We start from the raw sequence: 13,978 nt of genomic DNA on the forward strand, positions 1-13,978 counted from the left end.
CATTTACTACTTATTTAATTTTTCTTTTTATATTCGTGAATAAAAAGTTTCAAAAAAAAATTATATAATGTATATTTTGGATGTTTTTATTAAATTGATTTAACTTTTGTCCTGGAAACAAACAACTTTAAGTTTTTTTTTTTTAACTTTTACTAGAGTTATGTTTTATTAGATAAAAACATCTTTAAAAAAAAATTCATCGTTTACATCTTGTTCTTTTATAATAATTATATGTAAGATTTCAGTTAAATAAGTTTTTGATAACCGTTTTATATATAAATGTAACTTGTATATAAGAAAATTATTTTTATTAACTGTTCTTTAGGATTATTTAGGAAATAGATTACGTATCGTTTTTCTACAGGAAGGACAAATAAGTTAATTATTTGATTTACAATATGTATTCTAGTTTTATTTTTGTGTTTCGTTCTTATTAACCCGTATGAGATAAGAGTAGAATTAATCTCACAGTCAGTTTCTCTAAGAGTTATGATTTTTAATATAAAAATAATTTCTGCAACGAATTGAATGAAGTTGTAAAGCATAATATTAAATATGATTTAGTTGTTAATTATTTGGGCTTAGCATGATGATATGTGTTTGATTTAATGTAAAATTTAGAGAAACTACTTCACTTTTCATTTTCCGTAATAATCTTGTGGTACGATTTTTCATTAAGGACGGGTATAAAAATATAAATCGGTTAATAGATTACTTAATTTGTTCGTCTAGTACTATATAATAAAAAAAAAACTTACGTCATTATTTATCTTTGTCGATAAGTAAGGTAATATTGAATTATTTAATTTATATTCCCATAATTACCAATCGATTATATAATGAGGTAGTTCTGTTTACTTTTATGTAATACATATTTCATTTAACGAAAATAAAAAAAATTGTTTTATTTAATTGATAAATTTACCGATTTAAATTGATTTTAAAGAAAATAACGAACGAATCGTTTGTTGTACTTGTAATATGAATATTACTGAAATAGTTAAAATTTATTTATTAAAAATGTACGGCGATCAGGATGAAACGAATAAAAATTTAATTTTATTTAAACCAAACAACAAATTATGAGATCTAAAACAACTCAAACAATAAGCTATAACTTTAAAAATTTAACAAACAGCTTACAGCTTCCGTTATTACTTTATCCGACAACCTTCTACGTAGAAAACTAACAGTTTAAAGGACGTGGTACTCTGACATAAAATCTCAAGTTAAATTTTAGTTATATGATGAAAGGGGTAAAATTTCTGTATAATTTTTGTTGTTATATCTTTAAATTATACTCTTTAACGGTCATTAATGCATTACAAAACACATATTAAAAATTAGCATTTAAAATTATAATTTAAGTTAAATACCCTTATAAAAATAAATATACGTTACATTATTTTATATTACTTTTCAAAAAAATTGTTAAATTACCTACTCAGTATGTAATGAATAGATTTAAAAAAGCATTTACAACTATTATAATCAGGTACTGAACATTATACACTTTTTATGTTTCCACCTGGAAGGAATCATAGATACAGTTAATTCATAAACTTATAGACTAGGTTTATAGCAAAAAAAAAAAAATGTATATATATATATATATACATATATATCAAAGAAAAACCGATGAACATGTAATACGGGTAATTGTTAATACAATACTGTAAGATATTTAGTAATTATTTTCTGTTATTGTGTTTTTTAACACGACAAATATTTTTATCAAATGAAATGTTTATTGTTTCAATACCGATATTGTATATAATAAAACTACCATTGTGTGTTTTATTGTAGTTATGTATATCGGCCACCATATACTTGTATTATCTATATAAATGTTACCACTTTGTTAGCCGATATGTAAACAGTTCAACAGGATGTTTAAAAAAAGTAGGAAATAAAATTTAATAAAACATATAAATATTTTTATATAAGAATGATTTCATAGTAACTTAACTTTTTTAATTGTAATGTAGAATAGTTAGTTGTTAATAGTAATAAAAAACCGTTGTGAAATAAGTAGAATATAAAAAGGTATAACATTTTTTTTATCACATAATCAGCATAATATGAAAAATTAAGAATAATTATTTTTTGTAAATTTTTTAAAGCTTTTTGTATAAGAATGTTAGATTATAAAGAAATCAACTTTAGTTATAGTTTAACTATTGCTGTATAGAACACATATACAAAGAATTACTAAAAATTAAAAAAACGACCACCAAAATAGAAAAATTGCGGACAAACGTTGCTCTTTAACATAGGATAACTAAACACCGTACGGGCGATAATTATAAATAAAAACCTTTAAAATGGTTGGTTTCTTTATCCCGGTTGGAAGAAGAGAAATCAACCAGGGAATTATATGGACGAACACGGACCACACTCATATACATGATCAGAAAACACAGACTTACATTCTACGGGCACATACAGTGAATGAACAGCTACACACTCAGGAAGAAGAGCTTTGGTGTAGTGAACGGCTCGATCAGGAATACCAATCGGCACCACGAAATAGAAGAGGACCTAAGACAAGAAGGGATCAACAGGGAAATTATGGGAAATAGATGAAAACTATGAAACAAAATTATGAACGTGAAATTTGAAGTAAAGAAAACGAGAAAAAAGGAGCAAAATGGACAAAACATAGGAAATAGAAATACAGACAAAGAATGAAGAGATTTTGAGAAGAGAATAAGAAGGAAAAAACAACTTAGGATCGCATAATCATAAAAAATTCATGTTCAAACACTGTCCTTAAAGGCAATAATTAATAGTGAAAGTTATAAAATAATAATAACATAAGGATTTTAACGCGGGGTCATATATATAAATCGGTTTAGTCATTGAGCTACTACAGTAGAATATACATACATGCACCCTAAATACATTACACTCCTTTTTAGAATCGTGTAAAATATACATATTTTTAATTTTTGTAGATATTTTAGCAATTAAAAACATTTTTCGTATAATCGTCGATTAAAATAACTTACAATTTATTTCACGAGACTCTATAAAAGGTAAAAAGACTTATAATAATTAAAATATATAATATTTAATCGGAATAAATTATTATAAAAACAAAAAAATATATTATTTCATTAATATTTAGCATAAAAATTGATGCTTTTTGTCGTGCTGTTATATTTAATTTTATTATCAATCAGTTATCTGTGAACCCACGTAATTTCATTTCATTTTCGAAATTTTTAATATAAAAACGTATGTATTTTAAAACTTTTTAATTTAACACGACTTACAAAATGTAAAATAATTAATTATATATTTATATATAAAACATACATATAGAAATGTAGGACGTAGTTCATGGTAAAACGTTTATTAGAAAATAAAAATCAAACGAAAAAATCCAATAACTAATATTTTTCATTGTTAGGATTTATTATAAATTCTTTTCTTTTTTTATAAGAGCGTATAAACGAATTAGATTGAAAAGTATTTCAGTTATACTTCAATTTCTAAAGAAAAATACTTGAAATAAATAAATCTTTGGAAGTTAATAGAAAAAATTATAAATAAAATGCCATAGATAAAAGATAAAAACCAGTGTTGATTGTTTTATTTTATTACGAACTTCATACATACCGGTTAAGATATAAAGCGACCAGTAAACCATAAATAAGTTCAAATATTTTTTTTTTTGTCTTCAGTCATTTGACTGGTTTGATGCAGCTCTCCAAGATTCCCTTTCTAGTGCTAGTCGTTTCATTTCAGTATCCCCTCCCTACATCCCTAACAATTTGTTTTACATATTCCAAACGTGGCCTGCCTACACAATTTTTTCCTTCTACCTGTCCTTCCAATATTAAAGCGACTATTCCAGGATGCCTTAGTATGTGGCCTATAAGTCTGTCTCTTCTTTTAACTATATTTTTCCAAATGCTTCTTTCTTCATCTATCTGTCGCAATACCTCTTCATTTGTCACTTTATCCACCCATCTGATTTTTAACATTCTCCTATAGCACCGCATTTCAAAAGCTTCTAATCTTTTCTTCTCAGATACTCCGATCGTCCAAGTTTCACTTCCATATAAAGCGACCCTCCAAACATATACTTCCAAATATTAAAAATAAAAATTAATATGAACGAATTTTATTATTATTAATAATAAAAAATTCTCTTATAAACCACTAATAAAAAAAAACAAAAGATTTTTTTTGTAATTTCATTTAAAGCGTAATAATTAAACTATGTACTGAGGAGTAAAGTAGAAGATGATTTAGCAACTTATTAATTTATTGTTCATGATATATTATTACTTGCTATTTTTTTTACATTCTGTATTGCATTGACTGTATAACAGAAAATATATTTCCTTCCTGTTATAATTAACAATAATTTATGAAAAAAAAAAAAAACAGAAAAAAATAATTTTTATAAAACTACTTCTCTACTAAATAATATATAAAAACAAATCCGAGTAATACATTATTATAGTTAAAATGCACTAATTAATTTATTAGTTTTTAAGGTGCGTTTAATTATTAAAAACAAAATGTTCAAAATCGGTTTAAAAGAAGTGTCCAAAAGATATGCAAATAGAAAAATTGAAATTCATAATATAAAATATTCTGGGTATTTCAAATGAGTTAATTTATTTTTAACCATTAAATATATATATTTATTTGGTGATTACATTATTAAAAAGTTTTTTTTTCTGAAAAAGTTTGTAGTCGTCCTAAAAATAAAAGATTTCGGTAAATTTCTAGACTAATTTTTTATTTTAATTAAAAAAGATTACCTAAATTTAATTACTTAAAAAAAAGAAGACAAAGTAAACAAATGAAAATAATTATGATGAATAAATCTGTGTGCTTGTTTGATTGTGAGTGTTGCTTGGCCTACGGTCATTCACGGATTTGTTTTTTACTCGTATGTTATTTATTAGAGAAGTATTTTTTCATTATTTTTATTTGTTATTTTGTTTGTAAATTATTGTTATTTATTTATTGTTAATAAGATTAGGGAGGGAATGTATTTTTTTTTTGTTATACGGGTTAATGCGGTACAGAATATAGCGAAAGAGATCGACCGTGTATGTTTACACAAAAGACCTCACGCATACATATACGTATGTCCACAACACACACATAATACAAAAACGTGCATATGTAGACAAACATATTCAGAGTTAGAAAGTATAAAAGTGTAGCTATAAGTCTTTACGGTATATATTCAGTTCTCTTATATCGTATAAAAATAGAAATATTTGAAAAAAAATCGTGTATATACAATTCGCTAACACCGTATTATCTTAAGAAAAAGCACATTGGAACACTACAGGAAAACCGTTGAGCGTTGTGTTCTGATTTGGAAGTGTGAGCCCACAATGCCGGTGGTCACGGACGCAATGGTTGTTCGGCTTTAAGCACAGTAAAAGGGGGTTTTAAAGAGTAGAGGGGGGGGGGGGGGTTGTGTACTGTAGGACAGAGGGGGCTACCTACTTTGCATGCTCATGAATGTTGCATGAGGTTTCCTCACCCATTGTACTAGAGCCGCGCACATGACTCAGTCCCCTTCAGTCACTTACTCAGTCACTCATTCTATTCTATAGTATTCTACTCTTCTCTTATTGTTTACCAAACTTGATTTTTCCTTTCTTTATAATATCTTTAATTTTCAGAAAAGAAAAATATTTAAAAAAATAATAATAAGAAACACGAATAACGATAATTTATCTTTTAAAAATTATTTCATTCACAAATTTAGTTTTTTTAATTAACTATTATTTTGTTTTCAACCGATGCAAAAATTATACTATTTCATGACATCATCATGAGAGAAAAGTAATTTGTAATTGTGGTTACTTAAATTTTATTAGTTTTTATTTAAAAATAATACTCATTTCCTTAATATTTACACGATATCTATTTAAATTTATTTGAGATACTTTGTTTAAATTTGTACCCGTCATTGTAGGCTTTTATTAGTCAGTTTTTCACCTAGCTTGTGAAAAATTCCACTCTCTGAAATAAGCCAGGCATTGTTTCATCTATTTATCATCTTTATCGAAGTAAAAAAATTAATTAATAAAAAATATACCTAAAGTGAAAAATATTATTTCCTTAAATATTTACATAGGAAGATGCCGCATGATTATTTATTGTTTCGCCTTCGCAGATAATATGGTTATCTTATCGTACGATCCCAAAATAGTAAGAAAACAAATAAAATTTTTACAAGAAACAGAAAAAACAGGAAAACGTACATTAGGCTACATAAAAAATATTACAACAGTATTACTATTTCTGAAATTTTTGTTGTTATTAATAATATTGTAATTCTGTAATTAATAATTATAAGAATGCCCTGACTTTTTTAAAAACCAATTATGGAAAAATAGGATAGATAAAACTGTTTAAATATTTCGGAAAAATTATAGACTGAAATGACGAAGAAAAAATCCTATGAAAACAATAAAATAGAGTGGAGTCGGCTTAACGTGTAACTCAAAGCGTATATAAGAAAAAATCTCCTGGGAAACCAAACAGCAGACAAATATAGAGAATTTTTAAGCGGACAACTACAAAACTACAGTAAACTTGGATAAAACATATCTCTTAAAATTCATTTCTTACATTTACATTTGGATTTTTTCCTCAATAATTTTGATGCTTTGAATAATGAACATGTAGAGTTTTTCACCTGGAAACATCCAACATTAACAAGAAATATTTATATTAATCAAAAATTAAGATATTTCAATACCGTGATTGGCTAAGAAGCTTAGAGGCTTGTATGTTACAAAATGTTTGACTATGATGGAGAAAAAAATTTTAAACAAATCCAAAAGGAAAATGAGATTTATAAGGAAAATATTCTTTACTGGATAGGACGATACACTTAATATATATATATATATATATATATATATAATTACTCCCTCCCTGCAAATTTATATACTAGAAATTTAAAGAAATAATGTATGAACGGAGATTGGTTGGTTTTAATAAGCCGTATTTTAAAGATGAGTGAGAATGGAATTCCCAATTCGTGGATTTTCCATGAAAATTCGCCTCTAAAAATAAAAACTAAACATATATTGTTATTAATTATGAACGACTTAAACAAAGCACGAATAGAAAATCTGGAAAAACAAAATCTGAAGTTAAACAAAAATATTTTTTTTAAATCTCGAAAAGGAGGGTTTTCTATAGTAAATAAAAGAATTTAGGAAAAATGCCAATAAAAAACTTAAAAAGAATTACAGGGAAGGTAGAGACGCTAAGACCCAGTGTTAAACCTGGTTCATAATTGGACAAAACAGATAAATTTGCTGTAATTTGAGTTATACAGGTTAAAATACTTTGTAATTCATTAACAAACTAAAATTAGAGTAACTAACGGAAAAAAGATACATAGTTATTAAAAAAAAAAATAATAATAAATTGCGCATTTAACTTTTTCAGATATATATATATATATATATATATTTTAAATAAGACGCGATTGATTATTGTTTTAGCGACCGAAAACACTTTCTTTTAATTGAATTCCGTAGTTTGCGTTGCATAATAATATCGCATAATGAACTATCGTCCTATCAACATCGTATTCAAAATAGGACACATTTAAGCAGCAAATGAATGAAGAAGTAAGACCTATATGAACGATGAAAAACTTTAAATTTATAAGTCTTACATTTTTTTCCTAGGGCATCGCGGTCAAGCCGCAACGCAGTTAAACCGCTGGATAATTGGGAGTTGGCTATATTAATGAAATTCTAATTTAGTGATGATGAAACAAATGTGAAATGTAGGAAATAGAAATGCCAGCGAAATATCAAAAGCCACAAGCAAATTGAGTAAGCAAAGAAAGTAGTGTAGGCGAAATAATGAGTTAATTTTCAATAAACATAATAAAAAAATTCTAAAGTAGTAAAAAAAAATTCTGGTTTTAGTAGTTACGTAGATCTACATTGCCTTTCTTCGTCATCGGTAACACAAATAACATAGATATTCTGTAAGATAATAATCATGATTACTACGTTCAGAATATAAATAAAAAGTGATTATACCTTAATGAGTAATATGTAGATAAGGAACACACCTGTAATGTGTCTTATGTAAGGTCAAATTCGTGTAGCAGCTATACGTTCCGCAATCATATTATTATTAAAAAAAAAAAAAAATTAGTTAATAAAAGTTGTTTAAAATTAAGTCATATTACTTTCCCAGTTGTTAAAATGTACATAAGCAGAGGGGAAACAATTTATTTCTATCGGTATAAAACAAAAACAATAACCTTGGATGCTGTAGTTAAAAAAAAAAAAGTACTACAATTCTGTGAACATGTGTATCGGGCATTTGTTTGATTATAAAAATTGTCATTTCTTAGTTTATTGAACTTTCTCGAATTTTTGAATCCGTGAATCCGTAATTATTTAAATTTGATCATTAAATTCTGTACAGTGTCTATAGGTCATTCTTCCTGCTGTTAAGCGACTGATTACTGATTTGGTGTACTGAGTTAAGTAATTATTCACACCTTTAATCTAGAACGCAAATTTCAGACGTTTTTTGAATTTATTATTTTATTTTCAATAAATTTTTATCCATTTACATCACTATAACCCAGGTTGCTGTTAGGTAGATTTCATAAGAAAGCTACTTATTGTAATGGGTACCATGATTCGACTTCCGGAAATTTTCGAAATATCATCGCGTTTCACATCCCCAGACCGAAAAACTATCGTTAGTTCCAATGTTTGTATATATATTTTATTTTTTTATTTATATATTTTTATTTTTTTTTATTTTTTTGTGGACACGATAACTGCCGTAATTTTGCGCCAATCACTTTCAAATTGATACATAAAATATAACGACCCAAAATCTCGGTCGAGTTCGTTAATGGGTAAAATCGGACCATGGGAAAGGAAATGGGACGGCTTTTTCGAAAAAAAATATATCGCCATAATTTTCTTATTAGGTAAAATATCGAGGTAAGTTCCTACTATTCTTTGAATAAGAGCCTAAAACATATCTAAGTAAAGCTTTTTGATATCACCCGCCGTTGGCTCAGAAGGTGGAAAAAATGGGGTTTTGAAGACAAAAGAAACATCATACCTCCCTTACCAGGCACGAGTATTGAATCGGTTTAAAGTGGTCATTAGTCCTCTAAATATTACTTAAAATGTTTGTCTGAAAAAAAATTTGATATGATCAACCCTTACGGCAAGAGATGACCAAAATGTAGCTGGAATTGTAAGAAGATGGGGCTTGTCATATACCAAACATATGAAACTTCTTTTCACATGCAACTCTTGTCGTATTGAGTAAATTTGAAGTTTTTCTTAACTGTAAGGTGGAAACCTTTCTTACCTCTTACTTAGTACCGGTGAAATCTACCTCCGCCTTCCGACGTGCCGAAAGGAATTTTTTTTAAAATGAATTTTAAAATATTCAATAGGTTTGTTTACTTACGTCATTCACATAACTTACTCGTATACAATTTTGTTACTGTTTAATAGATTACAAAAATGGAATCGAAAAATCATTGAGAAACTTCGTACGTATATATATATATATATATACATTTGAAATTAGATTAAAATACTCGTAATCAATAACCTTAAAAATCCATGTAATTTATAATAGAATCGATTTGAAAATTAAATCGATTATTTAAAAACAGTTAATATAACTCTGGAACCTATATACCTAGAAATAGCAGAATTGAATTGTATACTCTGTGAGTAAAATAAAATGTGAATGCAATATTTCAAAACATTTGGTCGAATAGTTTCAGAGAAGTCTTCACAGCAAGGTTTTGCACACCTACCTACCTCCGCCTTCCGACGTGCCGAAAGGAATTTTTTTTAAAATGAATTTTAAAATATTCAATAGGTTTGTTTACTTACGTCATTCACATAACTTACTCGTATACAATTTTGTTACTGTTTAATAGATTACAAAAATGGAATCGAAAAATCATTGAGAAACTTCGTACGTATATATATATATATATATACATTTGAAATTAGATTAAAATACTCGTAATCAATAACCTTAAAAATCCATGTAATTTATAATAGAATCGATTTGAAAATTAAATCGATTATTTAAAAACAGTTAATATAACTCTGGAACCTATATACCTAGAAATAGCAGAATTGAATTGTATACTCTGTGAGTAAAATAAAATGTGAATGCAATATTTCAAAACATTTGGTCGAATAGTTTCAGAGAAGTCTTCACAGCAAGGTTTTGCACAAAGTTAGCCCAAGCTACGTTAGATTTCAACAGCTTCTGACCAACAACGAGCGTTATAATAGTTTACAAAGAACGATCAGCTTGGTGTGCTAAATTTATGGTTTCATAAAATTGTTAAAATATAGTACATAAAACCAGAATCAATTATTATAAATGCTATTTCTTTTAAGTATCACAGTTTTTAAATAATTATATAGCATTTAATCTTTTTTTTTGTATTTCAAAATTATTCATAATATTTATAATAAGTAAATAAAAAAAAACTCACTTTACAGATTACTAAAAATGATACAGTTTTACTATTCTTGATTATTTATTTTAATGATCAAATCTTGAAATTTTTATTTTTCTGGTTAAAAGGCATTTCTGAGTGTTCACAACTAAAAATTTATAATCGGACACTGACCGATTAGTTTTTGTAAGTAGTATTTTAGTTTCTTTTGGTTTTTCTAGTTAAATTTCCTGCAATGTTTGGCATTTTTATTTTTTTGTTAATTTATTCATAGTTTTTTTTTTTTGTATTAAAATATAACCGTGGTAATAATTTTTTTTTCAGTGCTCCTACACACCCTTAAACCTTCCGTTTCCTCTCACAAGTGTTACTCAGCAACCAGGAAAGAGACCAGCGCAATTTAACGGCCTAAAGCCTTAGTATAAAGCGCTTATACAAAAATATTAATTAAAATCTATATATTGATATCCTTTTTTACATCCTAACCAGATATCAGAGTCTTCATAATTAAAATAAATATCAAACGTAAAACAATTAAAAAGAGAAACATCGAACACATATTGATAAACGTGAATACAGGTAACTTACAGAAATTGCAAATATATATATATATATATATATATATATATATATTTTCATCACTCTATGCAAGTGACTTTAAAATTTTGGCATTTTTTCATTAAAAAAATAAATTTTTAAAGATTTCATTAGCCGTCTCAACAAATTTATAAAATATTGATGAGTCCATTCCTTTACCGATAGGTTTAAAACTTTTGTACCTTCTAATAGGCCTATAAATTTCCGAAGTTGAAATCGAAGTTGAAAAGTTCACAATCAACGTAATTATGCAATAGTTTGTATATTTATATATATATATATATATATATATATATATATATATATAAAGTTCCTACTATTCTTTGGATAAGGGTCTAAAATTTATCTAAGTAAAGTTTTTTGATATAACCAACCATTGGCCCAGGGGGTGGAAAAAATGGGCTTTCGAAGACAAAAAAATATACCTCCCTTAATAAGCATAGTATCGAGTCGGTTTAAAGTGATCGTTTGTCACCTAAAAATTACCTAAAACTGAAACAATTTTTGGTATGACCAATCCTTACGTTGCATGTTGATACTGAATTAGCATTTCTTAATATCCTCACAAGAAGCGGTATTAATTGCATGAGAATGCAATGTTTATCATAATTTTCATCCGATGGAAAACCTCTACCAGTCAAAAATCGTAAAAACCTCTTTTGAACTCCCTCAATTTGACCAGAAATATATTATCGATCGCTATTCCAAATCGTTGAACAATATGCCAACAACGAACACATTCGTTCGAAACAGCGGAATAATTGACTTAGCATACTAGAAGTTTGTATTAACCTACTGGATTAATCCGAGATTCTTACCGGCTCTGGAAACTACCCTACTGATAGGTTAAGTAGAAGCCGTTCGTCAACATAAAATCTCAGGTCCAAAATAGAATCGATACGTTTAATCCTATCTTGTCCAATCAAGTTTAATCGAAAAGGTTTTTCTATTATAGAAGAAAACTTCAGTCTGCTTATGGTTAAATTCATAAGAATCTTTACGAACCACTGAACTACCTTGTTCATAACATCTTGGAGGACCGCCCTATAATCAGATCCAATAATCATCCTACACATCTTAAGATCATCAGCACATAAAACCGCTGTGGACAAGTCATTGAACACATCATTAATAAAGAAGACAAAAGTAGTGGATCAAAGTTCGATTCCTGTGGAACACCTGACGTCACTCTAAATACTTCCGACAAATTTTCAGAGACTTTAATCCTTGATGTTTTTTTGCTGAGGTAGGAGTAATATTCCATTTGATCGTTTTACTGTGAACTCCAATGGTCACTCGGCAAAATACAGTTGGGAACGTCAAATCTCTTTTGAAAGGCAAAGTATATTGTATCGATTTGACCTGTATTAAAAACAACAGGCATAACGAAATTCACCATGTCTATACGGTTAGTAAAATTTGACCTTCAGGAAACAAAACCGTGTTGTTTAGGTACAATAAGGCAACACAAAGAGTTATACAAATAGACATGAATAATTTTCCCGAAAACTTTCGAAACCATATGTAAAACAGAAATAGATTCGTAATAACTATTCTCTCTGAGATTTCCTTTTATAAGAACCGGAATAACAAGTGTCTCCTTTCACAATTCCTGAAAATCACATTTTCTGTTTTCAGACTGAAGTTAAATATCCAACACAAAACTGGAGCAGTTAGATTAGAGATTCCCTTAATACGATCGGAGACAATTTATCAATACCAATTACAGTTGTGGCATTCAAAGTTTGAATAGCACATTGTACGTCATTATGATTTATCAAAGCCATCTCTGACATGATCCAGACTTGGATAAACATCAGTTGGACGGTAGACTGAGTGAAAATATTCACCGAAAGCTGATATAATAGACCAGAATCAGTAACTAATATCTTATTAACATTTATGGAACGAATTCATTATAACTCACACGTAAAACTTTCAACATATTTGTAAAAATCTGGTGGCTTACAGTTAAGATTTCTTTCAGCCTACAAGTCCGTAGTTTTTAAAATAGTGATAGTATGAAAATCTTTATAAAATACTTAAAGTAAATTCAAAAAATTATTCTACTAGTTATGTGAAAAAAATATATTTATTCTTTAAGATATTAACTAGAGAATCGAATAATTTCATACAACTTATGTACATCTCATGTTTTAAAATAATATATTCAGTTCTTACGTGAATAGAATTTAATTTCTATATTACATATTGCATGGAATCGTGTTAAACAAATGTAAACGTTATTCTTTGTATTTCATTTTTGAATTTTTTTTCTCTGCCGTGATTACAGTTCTACGCTATAATCCAACCTTTAACGGCACATTTTATTTTACATTCGATATGTTTACATTCAGCATTTATCACAGATTTAAGCTTACACAAAATTGGTAAATATATTTGAAATCTATTTCTGAATTTTTAAATATCTATAGAATATTTTCAATATAAAAATCTGTCAGTGATGTTGGTAACATTTCCCGATCTATGCGTAGAGGTATTTATTTACCCCTTCCACTAGTGTCTAAAAATTAGTATTAAACTTTATAATTCGCCTTTTTTTGTTGGATCGTTAGTGGTCATTTTAGGACCACGTTTAATAGTTAAATTTGGTCGGTATCCTTTCGTTCAAACATTTTCAATATTTTAGTCTCCCTTATTTTCCAGCTGTGTTGTTTACTTGCTCCCTTCTGACCATCTTTCTGTTTCCTTCCTAGATCCCTTTATAATTTTGTGCCTTCTTTCTAATCAGAAACATAATCACGTTTCCATGTCTGCATGATTTGTAATGCAATTTTGAGATCTCACTGTCTTAATTAATTATTAATTCAGTAAGTAATAACCAACAATTTAAAAAATATTTTTAAACGCTTAAAATGGTAATTAAATCTGTTT

At 27.5% G+C, this 13,978-nt stretch overlaps 2 long non-coding RNA genes across 2 annotated transcripts in view; one reads left to right on the forward strand and one right to left on the reverse strand.

The window, feature by feature from the left end:
- The window catches only part of LOC142331400 (uncharacterized), a 305,532-nt gene that overhangs the window by 130,622 nt on the left and 160,932 nt on the right, over positions 1–13,978 (reverse strand). The gene's annotated exons all lie outside the window — the stretch shown is intronic.
- LOC142331401 (uncharacterized) overlaps positions 13,343–13,978 on the forward strand; it is a 410,253-nt gene continuing 409,617 nt past the window's right edge. Inside the window, exon 1 of the long non-coding RNA XR_012757987.1 lies at positions 13,343–13,473. This is a non-coding gene — a long non-coding RNA (uncharacterized LOC142331401). The remainder of the gene's footprint in view (positions 13,474–13,978) is intronic.

This window comes from Lycorma delicatula, chromosome 10 (assembly GCF_047948215.1).
Source record: "Lycorma delicatula isolate Av1 chromosome 10, ASM4794821v1, whole genome shotgun sequence".
Taxonomy (NCBI): Eukaryota; Metazoa; Arthropoda; class Insecta; order Hemiptera; family Fulgoridae; genus Lycorma; species Lycorma delicatula.